Raw genomic sequence first — 17,409 nt, 5'->3', positions numbered from 1 at the left:
AACCTCGTTTTTTAAATATTTTGTAATTTTCCTTTTTGGAAATTTATTAGCAACTTGGTAACGTGAAGTGGACGGCCGTGATCGTATAGTGGTTAGTACCTTGCGTTGGGGCCGCAATAACCCAGGTTCGAATCCTGGTCACGGCATTAAACCTCGTTTTTTAAATATTTTGTAATTTTCCTTTTTGGAAATTTATTAGCAACTTGGTAACGTGAAGTGGACGGCCGTGATCGTATAGTGGTTAGTACCTTGCGTTGGGGCCGCAATAACCCAGGTTCGAATCCTGGTCACGGCATTAAACCTCGTTTTTTAAATATTTTGTAATTTTCCTTTTTGGAAATTTATTAGCAACTTGGTAACGTGAAGTGGACGGCCGTGATCGTATAGTGGTTAGTACCTTGCGTTGTGGCCGCAATAACCCAGGTTCGAATCCTGGTCACGGCATTAAACCTAGTTTTTTTAAATATTTTGTAATTTTTCCTTTTTGGAAATTTATTAGCAACTTGGTAACGTGAAGTGGACGGCCGTGATCGTATAGTGGTTAGTACCTTGCGTTGTGGCCGCAATAACCCAGGTTCGAATCCTGGTCACGGCAATAAACCTCGTTTTTTAAATATTTTGTAATTTTCCTTTTTGGAAATTTATTAGAAACTTGGTAACGTGAAGTGGACGGCCTTGATCGTATAGTGGTTAGTACCTTGCGTTGTGGCCGCAATAACCCAGGTTCGAATCCTGGTCACGGCAATAAACCTCGTTTTTTAAATATTTTGTAATTTTCCTTTTTGGAAATTTATTAGAAACTTGGTAACGTGAAGTGGACGGCCTTGATCGTATAGTGGTTAGTACCTTGCGTTGTGGCCGCAATAACCCAGGTTCGAATCCTGGTCACGGCATTAAACCTCGTTTTTTAAATATATTTTCCTTTTTGAAAATTTATTAGAAACTTGGTAACGTGAAGTGGACGGCCGTGATCGTATAGTGGTTAGTACCTTGCGTTGTGGCCGCAATAACCCAGGTTCGAATCCTGGTCACGGCAATAAACCTCGTTTTTTAAATATTTTGTAATTTTCCTTTTTGGAAATTTATTAGAAACTTGGTAACGTGAAGTGGACGGCCTTGATCGTATAGTGGTTAGTACCTTGCGTTGTGGCCGCAATAACCCAGGTTCGAATCCTGGTCACGGCATTAAACCTCGTTTTTTAAATATATTTTCCTTTTTGAAAATTTATTAGAAACTTGGTAACGTGAAGTGGACGGCCGTGATCGTATAGTGGTTAGTACCTTGCGTTGTGGCCGCAATAACCCAGGTTCGAATCCTGGTCACGGCAATAAACCTCGTTTTTTAAATATTTTGTAATTTTCCTTTTTGGAAATTTATTAGAAACTTGGTAACGTGAAGTGGACGGCCTTGATCGTATAGTGGTTAGTACCTTGCGTTGTGGCCGCAATAACCCAGGTTCGAATCCTGGTCACGGCATTAAACCTCGTTTTTTAAATATATTTTCCTTTTTGAAAATTTATTAGAAACTTGGTAACGTGAAGTGGACGGCCGTGATCGTATAGTGGTTAGTACCTTGCGTTGTGGCCGCAATAACCCAGGTTCGAATCCTGGTCACGGCAATAAACCTCGTTTTTTAAATATTTTGTAATTTTCCTTTTTGGAAATTTATTAGAAACTTGGTAACGTGAAGTGGACGGCCTTGATCGTATAGTGGTTAGTACCTTGCGTTGTGGCCGCAATAACCCAGGTTCGAATCCTGGTCACGGCATTAAACCTCGTTTTTTAAATATATTTTCCTTTTTGAAAATTTATTAGAAACTTGGTAACGTGAAGTGGACGGCCGTGATCGTATAGTGGTTAGTACCTTGCGTTGTGGCCGCAATAACCCAGGTTCGAATCCTGGTCACGGCATTAAACCTAGTTTTTTAAAATATTTTGTAATTTTTCCTTTTTGGAAATTTATTAGAAACTTGGTAACGTAAAATGGACAGCGTGATCGTATAGTGGTTAGTACCTTGCGTTGTGGCCGCAATAACCTAGGTTCGAATCCTGGTCACGGCATTAAACCTCGTTTTTTAAATATATTTTCCTTTTTGGAAATTTATTAGAAACTTGGTAACGTGAACTGGACGGCCGTGATCGTTTAGTGGTTAGTACCTTGCGTTGTGGCCGCAATAACCCAGGTTCGAATCCTGGTCACGGCATTAAACCTCGTTTTTTTAAATATTTTGTAATTTTTCCTTTTTGGAAATTTATTAGAAACTTGGTAACGTGAAGTGGACAGCCGTGGTCGTATAGTGGTTAGTACCTTGCGTTGTGGCCGCAATAACCCAGGTTCGACTCCTGGTCACGGCATTAAACCTCGTTTTTTAAATTTATTTTCCTTTTTGGAAATTTATTAGAAACTTGGTAACGTGAAGTGGACAGCAGTGATCGTTTAGTGGTTAGTACCTTGCGTTGTGGCCGCAATAACCCAGGTTCGAATCCTGGTCGCGGCATTAAACCTCGTTTTTTAAATATATTTTCCTTTTTGGAAATTTCTTAGAAACTTGGTAACGTGATGTGGACAGCCGTGATGGTATAGTGGTTAGTACCTTGCGTTGTGGCCGCAATAACCCAGGTTCGAATCCTGGTCACGGCATTAAACCTAGTTTTTTTAAATATTTTGTAATTTTTCCTTTTTGGAAATTTATTAGAAACTTGGTAACGTGAAGTGGACAGCCGTGATCGTACAGTGGTTAGTACCTTGCGTTGTGGCCGCAATAACCCAGGTTCGAATCCTGGTCACGGCAATAAACCTCGTTTTTTAAATATTTTGTAATTTTCCTTTTTGGAAATTTATTAGCAACTTGGTAACGTGAAGTGGACGGCCGTGATCGTATAGTGGTTAGTACCTTGCGTTGGGGCCGCAATAACCCAGGTTCGAATCCTGGTCACGGCATTAAACCTCGTTTTTTAAATATTTTGTAATTTTCCTTTTTGGAAATTTATTAGCAACTTGGTAACGTGAAGTGGACAGCCGTGATCGTATAGTGGTTAGTACCTTGCGTTGTGGCCGCAATAACCCAGGTTCGAATCCTGTTCACGGCAATAAACCTCGTTTTTTAAATTTATTTTCCTTTTTGGAAATTTATTAGAAACTTGGTATCGTGAAGTGGACAGCCGTGATCGTATAGTGGTTAGTACCTTGCGTTGTGGCCGCAATAACCCAGGTTCGAATCCTGGTCACGGCATTAAACCTCGTTTTTTAAATATTTTGTAATTTTCCTTTTTGGAAATTTATTAGAAACTTGGTAACGTGAAGTGGACAGCAGTGATCGTTTAGTGGTTAGTACCTTGCGTTGTGGCCGCAATAACCCAGGTTCGAATCCTGGTCGCGGCATTAAACCTCGTTTTTTAAATATATTTTCCTTTTTGGAAATTTCTTAGAAACTTGGTAACGTGATGTGGACAGCCGTGATGGTATAGTGGTTAGTACCTTGCGTTGTGGCCGCAATAACCCAGGTTCGAATCCTGGTCACGGCATTAAACCTAGTTTTTTTAAATATTTTGTAATTTTTCCTTTTTGGAAATTTATTAGAAACTTGGTAACGTGAAGTGGACAGCCGTGATCGTACAGTGGTTAGTACCTTGCGTTGTGGCCGCAATAACCCAGGTTCGAATCCTGGTCACGGCAATAAACCTCGTTTTTTAAATATTTTGTAATTTTCCTTTTTGGAAATTTATTAGCAACTTGGTAACGTGAAGTGGACGGCCGTGATCGTATAGTGGTTAGTACCTTGCGTTGGGGCCGCAATAACCCAGGTTCGAATCCTGGTCACGGCATTAAACCTCGTTTTTTAAATATTTTGTAATTTTCCTTTTTGGAAATTTATTAGCAACTTGGTAACGTGAAGTGGACAGCCGTGATCGTATAGTGGTTAGTACCTTGCGTTGTGGCCGCAATAACCCAGGTTCGAATCCTGTTCACGGCAATAAACCTCGTTTTTTAAATTTATTTTCCTTTTTGGAAATTTATTAGAAACTTGGTATCGTGAAGTGGACAGCCGTGATCGTATAGTGGTTAGTACCTTGCGTTGTGGCCGCAATAACCCAGGTTCGAATCCTGGTCACGGCATTAAACCTCGTTTTTTAAATATATTTTCCTTTTTAGAAATTTATTAGAAACTTGGTAACGTGAAGTGGACGGCCGTGATCGTATAGTGGTTAGTACCTTGCGTTGTGGCCGCAATAATCCAGGTTCGAATCCTGGTCACGGCATTAAACCTCGTTTTTTAAATATATTTTCCTTTTTAGAAATTTATTAGAAACTTGGTAACGTGAAGTGGACGGCCGTGATCGTATAGTGGTTAGTACCTTGCGTTGTGGCCGCAATAACCCAGGTTCGAATCCTGGTCACGGCATTAAACCTCGTTTTTTAAATATATTTTCCTTTTTAGAAATTTATTAGAAACTTGGTAACGTGAAGTGGACGGCCGTGATCGTATAGTGGTTAGTACCTTGCGTTGTGGCCGCAATAATCCAGGTTCGAATCCTGGTCACGGCATTAAACCTCGTTTTTTAAATATATTTTCCTTTTTAGAAATTTATTAGAAACTTGGTAACGTGAAGTGGACGGCCGTGATCGTATAGTGGTTAGTACCTTGCGTTGTGGCCGCAATAACCCAGGTTCGAATCCTGGTCACGGCATTAAACCTCGTTTTTTAAATATATTTTCCTTTTTAGAAATTTATTAGAAACTTGGTAACGTGAAGTGGACGGCCGTGATCGTATAGTGGTTAGTACCTTGCGTTGTGGACGCAATAACCCAGGTTCGAATCCTGGTCACGGCATTAAACCTCGTTTTTTTTAAATATTTTGTAATTTTTCCTTTTTGGAAATTTATTAGAAACTTTTTAACGTTAAGTGGACGGCCGTGATCATATAGTGGTAAGTACCTTGCAATGTGGCCCCAATAACCCAGTGTCGAATCCTGGTCACGGCATTAAACCTCGTTTTTTAAATATATTTTCCTTTTTGGAAATTTATTAGAAACTTGGTAACGTGAAGTGGACGGCCGTGATCGTATAGTGGTTAGTACCTTGCGTTGTGGACGTAATAACCCAGGTTCGAATCCTGGTCACGGCATTAAACCTCGTTTTTTTTAAATATTTTGTAATTTTTCCTTTTTGGAAATTTATTAGAAACTTTTTAACGTTAAGTGGACGGCCGTGATCATATAGTGGTAAGTACCTTGCGATGTGGCCCCAATAACCCAGTGTCGAATCCTGGTCACGGCATTACACCTCGTTTTTTAATTATTTTGTAATTTTTCCTTTTTGGAAATTTGTTAGAAACTTGGTAACTTCTTAAGGACGGCCGTGATCGTAAAGTGGTTAGAACCTTGCGTTGTGGCCGCAATAACCCAGGTTCGAATCCTGGTCACGGCATTAAACCTCGTTTTTTAAATATATTTTCCTTTTTGGAAATTTATTAGAAACTTGGTAACGTGAAGTGTACGGCCGTGATCGTATAGTAGTTAGTACCTTGCGTTGTGGCCGCAATAACCCAGGTTCGAATCCTGGTCACGGCATTAAACCTCGTTTTTTAAATATATTTTCCTTTTTGGAAATTTATTAGAAGCTTGGTAACGTGAAGTGGACGACCGTGATCGTATAAAGGTTAATACCTTGCGTTGTGGCCGCAATATCCCAGGTTCGAATCCTGGTCACGGCATTAAACCTCGTTTTTTTAAATATTTTAAAAATTTTTCCTTTTTGGAAATTTATTAGAAACTTGGTAACGTGAAGTGGACGGCCGTGATCGTATAGTGGTTAGTACCTTGCCTTGTGGCCGCAATAACCCAGGTTCGAATCCTGGTCACGGCATTAAACCTCGTTTTTTCAAATATTTTGTAATTTTTCCTTTTTGGAAATTTATTAGAAACTTGGTAACGTGAAGTGGACAGCCGTGATCGTATAGTGGTAAGTACCTTGCGTTGTGGCCGCAATAACCCAGGTTCGAATCCTGGTCACGGCATTAAACCTCGTTTTTTTAAATATTTTGAAATTTTTCCTTTTTGGAAATTTATTAGAAACTTGGTAACGTGAAGTGGACTGCCGTGATCGTATAGTGGTTAGTACCTTGCCTTGTGGCCGCAATAACCCAGGTTCGAATCCTGGTCACGGCATTAAACCTCGTTTTTTTAAATATTTTTAAAATTTTTCCTTTTTGGAAATTTGTTAGAAACTTGGTAACTTCTTAAGGACGGCCGTGATCGTAAAGTGGTTAGAACCTTGCGTTGTGGCCGTAATAACCCAGGTTCGAATCCTGGTCACGGCATTAAACCTCGTTTTTTAAATATATTTTCCTTTTTGGAAATTTATTAGAAACTTGGTAACGTGTAGTGTACGGCCGTGATCGTATAGTGGTTAGTACCTTGCGTTGTGGCCGCAATAACCCAGGTTCGAATCCTGGTCACGGCATTAAACCTCGTTTTTTAAATATATTTTCCTTTTTGGAAATTTATTAGAAGCTTGGTAACGTGAAGTGGACGACCGTGATCGTATAAAGGTTAATACCTTGCGTTGTGGCCGCAATATCCCAGGTTCGAATCCTGGTCACGGCATTAAACCTCGTTTTTTTAAATATTTTTAAAATTTTTCCTTTTTGGAAATTTATTAGAAACTTGGTAACGTGAAGTGGACGGCCGTGATCGTATAGTGGTTAGTACCTTGCCTTGTGGCCGCAATAACCCAGGTTCGAATCCTGGTCACGGCATTAAACCTCGTTTTTTCAAATATTTTGTAATTTTTCCTTTTTGGAAATTTATTAGAAACTTGGTAACGTGAAGTGGACGGCCGTGATCGTATAGTGGTTAGTACCTTGCCTTGTGGCCGCAATAACCCAGGTTCGAATCCTGGTCACGGCATTAAACCTCGTTTTTTCAAATATTTTGTAATTTTTCCTTTTTGGAAATTTATTAGAAACTTGGTAACGTGAAGTGGACAGCCGTGATCGTATAGTGGTAAGTACCTTGCGTTGTGGCCGCAATAACCCAGGTTCGAATCCTGGTCACGGCATTAAACCTCGTTTTTTTAAATATTTTGAAATTTTTCCTTTTTGGAAATTTATTACAAACTTGGTAACGTGAAGTGGACTGCCGTGATCGTATAGTGGTTAGTACCTTGCCTTGTGGCCGCAATAACCCAGGTTCGAATCCTGGTCACGGCATTAAACCTCGTTTTTTTAAATATTTTTAAAATTTTTCCTTTTTGGAAATTTGTTAGAAACTTGGTAACTTCTTAAGGACGGCCGTGATCGTAAAGTGGTTAGAACCTTGCGTTGTGGCCGTAATAACCCAGGTTCGAATCCTGGTCACGGCATTAAACCTCGTTTTTTAAATATATTTTCCTTTTTGGAAATTTATTAGAAACTTGGTAACGTGTAGTGTACGGCCGTGATCGTATAGTGGTTAGTACCTTGCGTTGTGGCCGCAATAACCCAGGTTCGAATCCTGGTCACGGCATTAAACCTCGTTTTTTAAATATATTTTCCTTTTTGGAAATTTATTAGAAGCTTGGTAACGTGAAGTGGACGACCGTGATCGTATAAAGGTTAATACCTTGCGTTGTGGCCGCAATATCCCAGGTTCGAATCCTGGTCACGGCATTAAACCTCGTTTTTTTAAATATTTTTAAAATTTTTCCTTTTTGGAAATTTATTAGAAACTTGGTAACGTGAAGTGGACGGCCGTGATCGTATAGTGGTTAGTACCTTGCCTTGTGGCCGCAATAACCCAGGTTCGAATCCTGGTCACGGCATTAAACCTCGTTTTTTCAAATATTTTGTAATTTTTCCTTTTTGGAAATTTATTAGAAACTTGGTAACGTGAAGTGGACAGCCGTGATCGTATAGTGGTAAGTACCTTGCGTTGTGGCCGCAATAACCCAGGTTCGAATCCTGGTCACGGCATTAAACCTCGTTTTTTTAAATATTTTGAAATTTTTCCTTTTTGGAAATTTATTAGAAACTTGGTAACGTGAAGTGGACTGCCGTGATCGTATAGTGGTTAGTACCTTGCCTTGTGGCCGCAATAACCCAGGTTCGAATCCTGGTCACGGCATTAAACATCCTTTTTTTAAATATTTTGTAATTTTTCCTTTTTGGAAATTTATTAGAAAGTTGGTAACGTGAAGTGGACAGCCGTGATCGTATAGTGTCTAGTACCTTGCGTTGTGGCCTGAATAACCCAGGTTCGAATCCTGGTCACGGCATTAAAACTAGTTTTTTAAAATATTTTGTAATAGTTCCTTTTTGGAAATTTATTAGAAACTTGGTAACGTGAAGTGGACAGCCGTGATCGTATAGTGGTAAGTACCTTGCGTTGTGGCCGCAGTAACCCAGGTTCGAATCCTGGTCACGGCATTAAACCTCCTTTTTTAATTATTTTGTAATTTTTCCTTTTTGGAAATTTGTTAGAAACTTGGTAACTTCTTAAGGACGGCCGTGATCGTAAAGTGGTTAGAACCTTGCGTTGTGGCCGCAATAACCCAGGTTCGAATCCTGGTCACGGCTTTAAAACTCGTTTTTTAAATATATTTTCCTTTTTAGAAATTTATTAGAAACTTGGTAACGTGAAGTGGACGGCCGTGATCGTATAGTGGTTAGTACCTTGCGTTGTGGACGCAATAACCCAGGTTCGAATCCTGGTCACGGCATTAAACCTCGTTTTTTTTAAATATTTTGTAATTTTTCCTTTTTGGAAATTTATTAGAAACTTTTTAACGTTAAGTGGACGGCCGTGATCATATAGTGGTAAGTACCTTGCGATGTGGCCCCAATAACCCAGTGTCGAATCCTGGTCACGGCATTACACCTCGTTTTTTAATTATTTTGTAATTTTTCCTTTTTGGAAATTTGTTAGAAACTTGGTAACTTCTTAAGGACGGCCGTGATCGTAAAGTGGTTAGAACCTTGCGTTGTGGCCGCAATAACCCAGGGTCGAATCCTGGTCACGGCATTAAACCTCGTTTTTTAAATATATTTTCCTTTTTGGAAATTTATTAGAAACTTGGTAACGTGAAGTGGACGGCCGTGATCGTATAGTGGTTAGTACCTTGCGTTGTGGACGTAATAACCCAGGTTCGAATCCTGGTCACGGCATTAAACCTCGTTTTTTTAAAATATTTTGTAATTTTTCCTTTTTGGAAATTTATTAGAAACTTTTTAACGTTGAGTGGACGGCCGTGATCATATAGTGGTAAGTACCTTGCGATGTGGCCCCAATAACCCAGTGTCGAATCCTGGTCACGGCATTACACCTCGTTTTTTAATTATTTTGTAATTTTTCCTTTTTGGAAATTTGTTAGAAACTTGGTAACTTCTTAAGGACGGCCGTGATCGTAAAGTGGTTAGAACCTTGCGTTGTGGCCGCAATAACCCAGGTTCGAATCCTGGTCACGGCATTAAAACTCGTTTTTTAAACATATTTTCCTTTTTGGAAATTTATTAAAAACTTGGTAACGTGAAGTGGACGGCCGTGATCGTATAGTGGTTAGTACCTTGCGTTGTGGCCGCAATAACCCAGGTTCGAATCCTGGTCACGGCATTAAAACTAGTTTTTTTAAATATTTTGTAATTTTTCCTTTTTGGAAATTTATTAGAAACTTGGTAACGTGAAGTGGACGGCCGTGATCGTATAGTGGTTAGTACCTTGCGTTGTGGACGCAATAACCCAGGTTCGAATCCTGGTCACGGCATTAAACCTCGTTTTTTTTAAATATTTTGTAATTTTTCCTTTTTGGAAATTTATTAGAAACTTTTTAACGTTAAGTGGACGGCCGTGATCATATAGTGGTAAGTACCTTGCAATGTGGCCCCAATAACCCAGTGTCGAATCCTGGTCACGGCATTAAACCTCGTTTTTTAAATATATTTTCCTTTTTGGAAATTTATTAGAAACTTGGTAACGTGAAGTGGACGGCCGTGATCGTATAGTGGTTAGTACCTTGCGTTGTGGACGTAATAACCCAGGTTCGAATCCTGGTCACGGCATTAAACCTCGTTTTTTTTAAATATTTTGTAATTTTTCCTTTTTGGAAATTTATTAGAAACTTTTTAACGTTAAGTGGACGGCCGTGATCATATAGTGGTAAGTACCTTGCGATGTGGCCCCAATAACCCAGTGTCGAATCCTGGTCACGGCATTACACCTCGTTTTTTAATTATTTTGTAATTTTTCCTTTTTGGAAATTTGTTAGAAACTTGGTAACTTCTTAAGGACGGCCGTGATCGTAAAGTGGTTAGAACCTTGCGTTGTGGCCGCAATAACCCAGGTTCGAATCCTGGTCACGGCATTAAACCTCGTTTTTTAAATATATTTTCCTTTTTGGAAATTTATTAGAAACTTGGTAACGTGAAGTGTACGGCCGTGATCGTATAGTAGTTAGTACCTTGCGTTGTGGCCGCAATAACCCAGGTTCGAATCCTGGTCACGGCATTAAACCTCGTTTTTTAAATATATTTTCCTTTTTGGAAATTTATTAGAAGCTTGGTAACGTGAAGTGGACGACCGTGATCGTATAAAGGTTAATACCTTGCGTTGTGGCCGCAATATCCCAGGTTCGAATCCTGGTCACGGCATTAAACCTCGTTTTTTTAAATATTTTAAAAATTTTTCCTTTTTGGAAATTTATTAGAAACTTGGTAACGTGAAGTGGACGGCCGTGATCGTATAGTGGTTAGTACCTTGCCTTGTGGCCGCAATAACCCAGGTTCGAATCCTGGTCACGGCATTAAACCTCGTTTTTTCAAATATTTTGTAATTTTTCCTTTTTGGAAATTTATTAGAAACTTGGTAACGTGAAGTGGACAGCCGTGATCGTATAGTGGTAAGTACCTTGCGTTGTGGCCGCAATAACCCAGGTTCGAATCCTGGTCACGGCATTAAACCTCGTTTTTTTAAATATTTTGAAATTTTTCCTTTTTGGAAATTTATTAGAAACTTGGTAACGTGAAGTGGACTGCCGTGATCGTATAGTGGTTAGTACCTTGCCTTGTGGCCGCAATAACCCAGGTTCGAATCCTGGTCACGGCATTAAACCTCGTTTTTTTAAATATTTTTAAAATTTTTCCTTTTTGGAAATTTGTTAGAAACTTGGTAACTTCTTAAGGACGGCCGTGATCGTAAAGTGGTTAGAACCTTGCGTTGTGGCCGTAATAACCCAGGTTCGAATCCTGGTCACGGCATTAAACCTCGTTTTTTAAATATATTTTCCTTTTTGGAAATTTATTAGAAACTTGGTAACGTGTAGTGTACGGCCGTGATCGTATAGTGGTTAGTACCTTGCGTTGTGGCCGCAATAACCCAGGTTCGAATCCTGGTCACGGCATTAAACCTCGTTTTTTAAATATATTTTCCTTTTTGGAAATTTATTAGAAGCTTGGTAACGTGAAGTGGACGACCGTGATCGTATAAAGGTTAATACCTTGCGTTGTGGCCGCAATATCCCAGGTTCGAATCCTGGTCACGGCATTAAACCTCGTTTTTTTAAATATTTTTAAAATTTTTCCTTTTTGGAAATTTATTAGAAACTTGGTAACGTGAAGTGGACGGCCGTGATCGTATAGTGGTTAGTACCTTGCCTTGTGGCCGCAATAACCCAGGTTCGAATCCTGGTCACGGCATTAAACCTCGTTTTTTCAAATATTTTGTAATTTTTCCTTTTTGGAAATTTATTAGAAACTTGGTAACGTGAAGTGGACAGCCGTGATCGTATAGTGGTAAGTACCTTGCGTTGTGGCCGCAATAACCCAGGTTCGAATCCTGGTCACGGCATTAAACCTCGTTTTTTTAAATATTTTGAAATTTTTCCTTTTTGGAAATTTATTAGAAACTTGGTAACGTGAAGTGGACTGCCGTGATCGTATAGTGGTTAGTACCTTGCCTTGTGGCCGCAATAACCCAGGTTCGAATCCTGGTCACGGCATTAAACATCCTTTTTTTAAATATTTTGTAATTTTTCCTTTTTGGAAATTTATTAGAAAGTTGGTAACGTGAAGTGGACAGCCGTGATCGTATAGTGGTTAGTACCTTGCGTTGTGGCCTGAATAACCCAGGTTCGAATCCTGGTCACGGCATTAAAACTAGTTTTTTCAAATATTTTGTAATTTTTCCTTTTTGGAAATTTATTAGAAACTTGGTAACGTGAAGTGGACAGCCGTGATCGTATAGTGGTAAGTACCTTGCGTTGTGGCCGCAGTAACCCAGGTTCGAATCCTGGTCACGGCATTAAACCTCCTTTTTTAATTATTTTGTAATTTTTCCTTTTTGGAAATTTGTTAGAAACTTGGTAACTTCTTAAGGACGGCCGTGATCGTAAAGTGGTTAGAACCTTGCGTTGTGGCCGCAATAACCCAGGTTCGAATCCTGGTCACGGCTTTAAAACTCGTTTTTTAAATATATTTTCCTTTTTAGAAATTTATTAGAAACTTGGTAACGTGAAGTGGACGGCCGTGATCGTATAGTGGTTAGTACCTTGCGTTGTGGACGCAATAACCCAGGTTCGAATCCTGGTCACGGCATTAAACCTCGTTTTTTTTAAATATTTTGTAATTTTTCCTTTTTGGAAATTTATTAGAAACTTTTTAACGTTAAGTGGACGGCCGTGATCATATAGTGGTAAGTACCTTGCGATGTGGCCCCAATAACCCAGTGTCGAATCCTGGTCACGGCATTACACCTCGTTTTTTAATTATTTTGTAATTTTTCCTTTTTGGAAATTTGTTAGAAACTTGGTAACTTCTTAAGGACGGCCGTGATCGTAAAGTGGTTAGAACCTTGCGTTGTGGCCGCAATAACCCAGGGTCGAATCCTGGTCACGGCATTAAACCTCGTTTTTTAAATATATTTTCCTTTTTGGAAATTTATTAGAAACTTGGTAACGTGAAGTGGACGGCCGTGATCGTATAGTGGTTAGTACCTTGCGTTGTGGACGTAATAACCCAGGTTCGAATCCTGGTCACGGCATTAAACCTCGTTTTTTTAAAATATTTTGTAATTTTTCCTTTTTGGAAATTTATTAGAAACTTTTTAACGTTGAGTGGACGGCCGTGATCATATAGTGGTAAGTACCTTGCGATGTGGCCCCAATAACCCAGTGTCGAATCCTGGTCACGGCATTACACCTCGTTTTTTAATTATTTTGTAATTTTTCCTTTTTGGAAATTTGTTAGAAACTTGGTAACTTCTTAAGGACGGCCGTGATCGTAAAGTGGTTAGAACCTTGCGTTGTGGCCGCAATAACCCAGGTTCGAATCCTGGTCACGGCATTAAAACTCGTTTTTTAAACATATTTTCCTTTTTGGAAATTTATTAAAAACTTGGTAACGTGAAGTGGACGGCCGTGATCGTATAGTGGTTAGTACCTTGCGTTGTGGCCGCAATAAGACACGTTCGAATCCTGGTCACGGCATTAAGCCTCGTTGTTTAAATATTTTGTAATTTTTCCTTTTTTGGAAATTTATTAGCAATTTGGTAACGTGAAGTGGACGGCCGTGATCGTATAGTGCTTAGTACCTTGCGTTGTGGCCGCAATAACCAGGGTTGGATAAAAGCCGGCTTCTTTTGAAAAAATCCAGACCAGTGGCTATAACCGGTTTTTTTCGGTTATAACTAGCTAATATATAAACCGTTCCTTTTACTTATGTAAGTAGAAATTGTCTGCAGTTATTGTCGTAAATAAGAAACTAAACAAATAAAGCGAAATAACTATATAAAATAAATGAATTATTTTGATTTCCTCGGGAAATTCCCCCTAGTTTTTGTGTATGACAGAAGCGAGGCAGCGAACTTTGGAACTTTAAACCTACCGAAAAACTGATAAAATTAAACCGGTTTCTAAATAAGAAACAAAAAATAAAATAAATTTCTAAATAAAAACTATTAATTTACTAAAATATTCATATTGTAATTTTTTTTTTAAAAAACCACAAAAATCTGGATTTACTCAAGTGGCTATAACTGGATTTAACTAGGTGGCTATAACCGGTATGACGGGTTCTATGCCAACCCTGGGAATAACCCAGGTTCGAATCCTGGTCATGGTATTAAACTCGTTTTTTAAATATTTTGTAATTTTCCTTTTTGGAAATTTATTTGAGACTCGGTAACTTCAATTGAACGGCCGCTATCGTATAGTGCTAAGTACCTTGCGTTGTGGCCGCAATAACCCAGGTTCGAATCCTGGTAACGGTATTAAACTCGTTTTTTAAATATTTTGTAATATTCCTTTTTGGAAATTTATTTGAGACCCTTTATATTCAATTGAACGGCCGTGATCGTATAGTGGTTAGTACCTTGCTTTGTGGCCGCAATAACCCAGGTTCGAATCCTGGTCACGGCATGGATCCTTATTTTGGAATAATTTGTAACATTTTAGATTGATGAATTTAACCAGTGCCGTTACCATGGGTCAAAATTAAGTAAAAAATGTTTTAAATTCGATGCTTTTTAAACTAAGGTTTAATTTTGAATAAGTTATCTTTAAAGAGCATTTTACTTTCTTACTTCGATAACCGAATGACAAAATCTTTTAATAATAATATTTTTATCTATTTTTCAACGTGATCTGTGATGATAAGTTTTTAATTAACATTAGAAGTACTTACGATTCTTTGAAACTGACCAAATTTGAACTTCTATAAGAGCGGAATACTTTACTTACCAGCAAGAAATGATCGATGAAGATAATATTGAAATTAAAAACCAAGAAATTAGTATTCAATTAATGGAATCTGTTTTCAAAATATGGCTGTGTGGTATAACTGCATCTATCGTTATTATTCTAATAGAATGGGGTTTTTATAATAATTTTCAAAGATTTAAAACGGTAATTTGATCTTGGTTCGAAACTATTTTGAGTCTTTATAAAAAATTCATTTGTACTATTACTTTTTGTATTTGGTGCATGGCGATCATCTGTATGTGAAATTTGCATAACATTATTATCTTTGCTCACTTTACGCCATTTTCTGTTTTTTATTGCACTTGTATACAATGTCTGATTTATAAATGGTAGCTTACTAGTTGATATGCCGTTAAGGAAAATAAATATTAATAGACCCTTTATTGCACACGCATTCACAAGTCCTCTGGCGATAATAAAAATCAAATTTAAAAAATTAAAACCAAAAACGACCATATTTAGCATTTTTTGGTATTCGTAAATTTTATAGATTAATTTAAATTGATAGTTAACAAAAAATATATTTTTAATCGAAGATTAACTTTTGCTTTTATTTAATAACTTTTAATTTTCAACGGAGCATAAAAATGGTAGGGGGGGGGCAGTAGATTAGTTGCCAACTAAAAAATTATTGTAATGTGGTCTTACAATGTTAGTGTTTAACATTCGTGTTGCACCTACCAGTCCTGTTTTCTATTGAACGCTGAGCATGTTTTATTTTGAAATGCATATGTTTCTTAACTGCATGGCGGCTTTTTTGACAGAACGGGTACAGGTAAATTTCTAAATTAAAACATTTTTCCAGGTAAGTTTTTAAACTAACCACTAAATGTTTATCAAAACGGACTTTTCGTTGTAATAACTTTATAAAAATTAATTAAATTTCAATTATTTAAAATTAACTTAAGCCTGTGCTTCATAGAAGAAATTACCCCATAGATTCGGAAAAAAATATTTTTAAATTATATATTAATTATTAACCACTATCCAAGGCAGAATACATAAATTTAACGATATTATTTATACATCCGTGAAGAAATTATTTATTGTTAAAAGTATTTTGTGTTAATTCGCAGACAAACATTTACAAATCAGCAGGTGTGAACTTAAAGAATCAAAAAGAACGTTTAACGAAAATATCGTCGATTTGGTGTTTGTTATTTATCTCAATTCGCAAATTCATCGTAACCCTGAAATCACATTTCTCTGCTGCTTGGTTTTGCGCTTGTTGCAGCCTACTTCCAGGGGCTAGTATAGGCCACACTTTGAAGCTCTCTGGCGCTCTTTTAACTCATCGTAAGAAAACGGGGAAAAAACAGGCATACTTCTCAACTCACCCCGAACAACCATTTGAAATACTCTCTTTTTAACACGAACAACTGGCAACTGAATTAATGGCTTTAAAAGTCGCTTAATGATTTAGGCCTAAGGTGGTGCCTTGGGTGTTAGACTAGCTGATTAAAAAAATAATTTAAACGGGACTCAAGTGGTAACGGAAAAGTATGAAATTGGAATAATTCAGAATTAGAAAAAATGGAATTGAGATAGTGTGGAATACAAATAAAGAGGGTATAGGGGTCAAAAAAGGAGGAAGGTAAAATTGGAAGGTGTTCAAACAGGAAAGTGAATTGAATCTGATAAAGATGGAATCGGATTAAGGGGAAAGATAATAAAATAGTTTTTGGATGAAAAACATTTTGCGAGACTACGGAACTATCTCACGAGGAAGAACAAGTTCGACGAGCATTGTAAAATAAAGCTTTACTAACTTAATTAGATGAAACTTTTGACCGTGAGTTTTTTGGGGATCGACTATAGACACTAATGCTCTGCGTTACCCAAATTGTGGAACTACGGAAAGGATCAAGGCATGATTCCTTAGAAAATAGACCAGGTGACGTTATTTCAATCAATGAACTTATTTTTCCCCCTGTAATTTATAAGGAGGTATTCGTACATTAATGGTGTAGTAACTTTGATAAAAATTTCATGGAACATTTGGAATTCAAATGACCTCTCGAACCCGCCGACTTTCGGACCAACCACCGTTTTTGAAACACCCTGCAAAGCCTAGCGAAAACAAATTATTGATAGTTTTAGATTTGATACTCAACGTCTCTAATTAAGTTGAAACTTAAGTTAAACGAAACTATTTTCAAAATTGAGTGTTTCTCAAAATTTAAAAGTCATTCTTTTTTCCACTTTACAGAAAGTCGCGCACGAAACAATTTTGTGTTGTATATCGTTATAGAAGTATCATATCACCATCTCTATATAGTTTTTAACAAAGACTACTTTTTCAACTATATGCTGCATATTGGTGACATTTTACAAGAACAAACGATTCGGCGAGAAATTTCAAAGCTGGAGGAACATTTATTTAAGTGAATTAAGGCTCCTGGATTAAATTAAAGAGCGGTTCTCCGATTGGCCCGAGAAGAGCCAATGACAACTCAGTCTAGCTGGGGTTCTCACACTCTCACTCGGAGACAACGCCGACGATGCCGCAGCTAAACCGAATCGTCATTGGTTATTTTCAAGCCAATTTGAGAGCAATATTTACTGCGTCTTCAAAACGATAAAGTAAGTTCAGCCTCTAAGCAAAGCACATCGTGCTAAAGCAATTCATGGATGTATATGAATAAATTTACCAAAACCACCCCAAACCAAATTTTAAAAAGA

The 17,409-nt window shown here is 37.9% G+C and overlaps 39 non-coding genes across 39 annotated transcripts; all 39 read left to right on the top strand.

Moving 5' to 3' along the window:
• Nucleotides 1–74: 74 nt before the first annotated feature.
• On the top strand, nucleotides 75–146 carry TRNAP-GGG (transfer RNA proline (anticodon GGG)). The gene has a single exon. It is a non-coding gene; the product is annotated as a tRNA-Pro (tRNA).
• Nucleotides 147–223: 77 nt separating this feature from the next.
• On the top strand, nucleotides 224–295 carry TRNAP-GGG (transfer RNA proline (anticodon GGG)). Its single transcript has one exon. It is a non-coding gene; the product is annotated as a tRNA-Pro (tRNA).
• A 77-nt stretch (nucleotides 296–372) lies between these two features.
• TRNAH-GUG (transfer RNA histidin (anticodon GUG)) lies at nucleotides 373–444 on the top strand. Its single transcript has one exon. It is a non-coding gene; the product is annotated as a tRNA-His (tRNA).
• Nucleotides 445–523: 79 nt separating this feature from the next.
• On the top strand, nucleotides 524–595 carry TRNAH-GUG (transfer RNA histidin (anticodon GUG)). The gene has a single exon. It is a non-coding gene; the product is annotated as a tRNA-His (tRNA).
• A 369-nt stretch (nucleotides 596–964) lies between these two features.
• On the top strand, nucleotides 965–1,036 carry TRNAH-GUG (transfer RNA histidin (anticodon GUG)). Its single transcript has one exon. It is a non-coding gene; the product is annotated as a tRNA-His (tRNA).
• A 220-nt stretch (nucleotides 1,037–1,256) lies between these two features.
• On the top strand, nucleotides 1,257–1,328 carry TRNAH-GUG (transfer RNA histidin (anticodon GUG)). The gene has a single exon. It is a non-coding gene; the product is annotated as a tRNA-His (tRNA).
• A 220-nt stretch (nucleotides 1,329–1,548) lies between these two features.
• TRNAH-GUG (transfer RNA histidin (anticodon GUG)) lies at nucleotides 1,549–1,620 on the top strand. The gene has a single exon. It is a non-coding gene; the product is annotated as a tRNA-His (tRNA).
• A 220-nt stretch (nucleotides 1,621–1,840) lies between these two features.
• On the top strand, nucleotides 1,841–1,912 carry TRNAH-GUG (transfer RNA histidin (anticodon GUG)). Its single transcript has one exon. It is a non-coding gene; the product is annotated as a tRNA-His (tRNA).
• A 658-nt stretch (nucleotides 1,913–2,570) lies between these two features.
• TRNAH-GUG (transfer RNA histidin (anticodon GUG)) lies at nucleotides 2,571–2,642 on the top strand. Its single transcript has one exon. It is a non-coding gene; the product is annotated as a tRNA-His (tRNA).
• A 79-nt stretch (nucleotides 2,643–2,721) lies between these two features.
• TRNAH-GUG (transfer RNA histidin (anticodon GUG)) lies at nucleotides 2,722–2,793 on the top strand. The gene has a single exon. It is a non-coding gene; the product is annotated as a tRNA-His (tRNA).
• Nucleotides 2,794–2,870: 77 nt separating this feature from the next.
• Nucleotides 2,871–2,942, top strand: TRNAP-GGG (transfer RNA proline (anticodon GGG)). Its single transcript has one exon. It is a non-coding gene; the product is annotated as a tRNA-Pro (tRNA).
• A 220-nt stretch (nucleotides 2,943–3,162) lies between these two features.
• Nucleotides 3,163–3,234, top strand: TRNAH-GUG (transfer RNA histidin (anticodon GUG)). The gene has a single exon. It is a non-coding gene; the product is annotated as a tRNA-His (tRNA).
• A 220-nt stretch (nucleotides 3,235–3,454) lies between these two features.
• Nucleotides 3,455–3,526, top strand: TRNAH-GUG (transfer RNA histidin (anticodon GUG)). Its single transcript has one exon. It is a non-coding gene; the product is annotated as a tRNA-His (tRNA).
• Nucleotides 3,527–3,605: 79 nt separating this feature from the next.
• On the top strand, nucleotides 3,606–3,677 carry TRNAH-GUG (transfer RNA histidin (anticodon GUG)). The gene has a single exon. It is a non-coding gene; the product is annotated as a tRNA-His (tRNA).
• A 77-nt stretch (nucleotides 3,678–3,754) lies between these two features.
• Nucleotides 3,755–3,826, top strand: TRNAP-GGG (transfer RNA proline (anticodon GGG)). The gene has a single exon. It is a non-coding gene; the product is annotated as a tRNA-Pro (tRNA).
• A 220-nt stretch (nucleotides 3,827–4,046) lies between these two features.
• Nucleotides 4,047–4,118, top strand: TRNAH-GUG (transfer RNA histidin (anticodon GUG)). Its single transcript has one exon. It is a non-coding gene; the product is annotated as a tRNA-His (tRNA).
• Nucleotides 4,119–4,189: 71 nt separating this feature from the next.
• On the top strand, nucleotides 4,190–4,261 carry TRNAH-GUG (transfer RNA histidin (anticodon GUG)). Its single transcript has one exon. It is a non-coding gene; the product is annotated as a tRNA-His (tRNA).
• Nucleotides 4,262–4,332: 71 nt separating this feature from the next.
• TRNAH-GUG (transfer RNA histidin (anticodon GUG)) lies at nucleotides 4,333–4,404 on the top strand. Its single transcript has one exon. It is a non-coding gene; the product is annotated as a tRNA-His (tRNA).
• A 71-nt stretch (nucleotides 4,405–4,475) lies between these two features.
• TRNAH-GUG (transfer RNA histidin (anticodon GUG)) lies at nucleotides 4,476–4,547 on the top strand. Its single transcript has one exon. It is a non-coding gene; the product is annotated as a tRNA-His (tRNA).
• A 71-nt stretch (nucleotides 4,548–4,618) lies between these two features.
• TRNAH-GUG (transfer RNA histidin (anticodon GUG)) lies at nucleotides 4,619–4,690 on the top strand. Its single transcript has one exon. It is a non-coding gene; the product is annotated as a tRNA-His (tRNA).
• A 71-nt stretch (nucleotides 4,691–4,761) lies between these two features.
• Nucleotides 4,762–4,833, top strand: TRNAH-GUG (transfer RNA histidin (anticodon GUG)). Its single transcript has one exon. It is a non-coding gene; the product is annotated as a tRNA-His (tRNA).
• A 223-nt stretch (nucleotides 4,834–5,056) lies between these two features.
• On the top strand, nucleotides 5,057–5,128 carry TRNAH-GUG (transfer RNA histidin (anticodon GUG)). The gene has a single exon. It is a non-coding gene; the product is annotated as a tRNA-His (tRNA).
• An 819-nt stretch (nucleotides 5,129–5,947) lies between these two features.
• On the top strand, nucleotides 5,948–6,019 carry TRNAH-GUG (transfer RNA histidin (anticodon GUG)). The gene has a single exon. It is a non-coding gene; the product is annotated as a tRNA-His (tRNA).
• A 374-nt stretch (nucleotides 6,020–6,393) lies between these two features.
• TRNAH-GUG (transfer RNA histidin (anticodon GUG)) lies at nucleotides 6,394–6,465 on the top strand. The gene has a single exon. It is a non-coding gene; the product is annotated as a tRNA-His (tRNA).
• A 525-nt stretch (nucleotides 6,466–6,990) lies between these two features.
• Nucleotides 6,991–7,062, top strand: TRNAH-GUG (transfer RNA histidin (anticodon GUG)). The gene has a single exon. It is a non-coding gene; the product is annotated as a tRNA-His (tRNA).
• Nucleotides 7,063–7,436: 374 nt separating this feature from the next.
• TRNAH-GUG (transfer RNA histidin (anticodon GUG)) lies at nucleotides 7,437–7,508 on the top strand. Its single transcript has one exon. It is a non-coding gene; the product is annotated as a tRNA-His (tRNA).
• A 374-nt stretch (nucleotides 7,509–7,882) lies between these two features.
• Nucleotides 7,883–7,954, top strand: TRNAH-GUG (transfer RNA histidin (anticodon GUG)). Its single transcript has one exon. It is a non-coding gene; the product is annotated as a tRNA-His (tRNA).
• A 381-nt stretch (nucleotides 7,955–8,335) lies between these two features.
• Nucleotides 8,336–8,407, top strand: TRNAH-GUG (transfer RNA histidin (anticodon GUG)). The gene has a single exon. It is a non-coding gene; the product is annotated as a tRNA-His (tRNA).
• A 221-nt stretch (nucleotides 8,408–8,628) lies between these two features.
• On the top strand, nucleotides 8,629–8,700 carry TRNAH-GUG (transfer RNA histidin (anticodon GUG)). The gene has a single exon. It is a non-coding gene; the product is annotated as a tRNA-His (tRNA).
• A 373-nt stretch (nucleotides 8,701–9,073) lies between these two features.
• On the top strand, nucleotides 9,074–9,145 carry TRNAH-GUG (transfer RNA histidin (anticodon GUG)). Its single transcript has one exon. It is a non-coding gene; the product is annotated as a tRNA-His (tRNA).
• Nucleotides 9,146–9,518: 373 nt separating this feature from the next.
• On the top strand, nucleotides 9,519–9,590 carry TRNAH-GUG (transfer RNA histidin (anticodon GUG)). The gene has a single exon. It is a non-coding gene; the product is annotated as a tRNA-His (tRNA).
• A 79-nt stretch (nucleotides 9,591–9,669) lies between these two features.
• Nucleotides 9,670–9,741, top strand: TRNAH-GUG (transfer RNA histidin (anticodon GUG)). The gene has a single exon. It is a non-coding gene; the product is annotated as a tRNA-His (tRNA).
• Nucleotides 9,742–9,964: 223 nt separating this feature from the next.
• On the top strand, nucleotides 9,965–10,036 carry TRNAH-GUG (transfer RNA histidin (anticodon GUG)). The gene has a single exon. It is a non-coding gene; the product is annotated as a tRNA-His (tRNA).
• An 819-nt stretch (nucleotides 10,037–10,855) lies between these two features.
• TRNAH-GUG (transfer RNA histidin (anticodon GUG)) lies at nucleotides 10,856–10,927 on the top strand. Its single transcript has one exon. It is a non-coding gene; the product is annotated as a tRNA-His (tRNA).
• A 374-nt stretch (nucleotides 10,928–11,301) lies between these two features.
• Nucleotides 11,302–11,373, top strand: TRNAH-GUG (transfer RNA histidin (anticodon GUG)). The gene has a single exon. It is a non-coding gene; the product is annotated as a tRNA-His (tRNA).
• Nucleotides 11,374–11,747: 374 nt separating this feature from the next.
• TRNAH-GUG (transfer RNA histidin (anticodon GUG)) lies at nucleotides 11,748–11,819 on the top strand. The gene has a single exon. It is a non-coding gene; the product is annotated as a tRNA-His (tRNA).
• A 381-nt stretch (nucleotides 11,820–12,200) lies between these two features.
• On the top strand, nucleotides 12,201–12,272 carry TRNAH-GUG (transfer RNA histidin (anticodon GUG)). Its single transcript has one exon. It is a non-coding gene; the product is annotated as a tRNA-His (tRNA).
• A 221-nt stretch (nucleotides 12,273–12,493) lies between these two features.
• TRNAH-GUG (transfer RNA histidin (anticodon GUG)) lies at nucleotides 12,494–12,565 on the top strand. The gene has a single exon. It is a non-coding gene; the product is annotated as a tRNA-His (tRNA).
• Nucleotides 12,566–12,938: 373 nt separating this feature from the next.
• On the top strand, nucleotides 12,939–13,010 carry TRNAH-GUG (transfer RNA histidin (anticodon GUG)). Its single transcript has one exon. It is a non-coding gene; the product is annotated as a tRNA-His (tRNA).
• The last annotated feature ends 4,399 nt before the right edge of the window (nucleotides 13,011–17,409 follow it).

Source organism: Leiobunum rupestre, chromosome 4 (genome assembly GCF_980474605.1).
Source record: "Leiobunum rupestre chromosome 4, qqLeiRupe1.1.hap1, whole genome shotgun sequence".
In the NCBI taxonomy this organism is placed as follows: domain Eukaryota; kingdom Metazoa; phylum Arthropoda; class Arachnida; order Opiliones; family Sclerosomatidae; genus Leiobunum; species Leiobunum rupestre.
The sequence above is the reverse complement of the archived record's forward strand: the minus strand, read 5'-3'. Positions and strand labels throughout refer to the sequence as shown.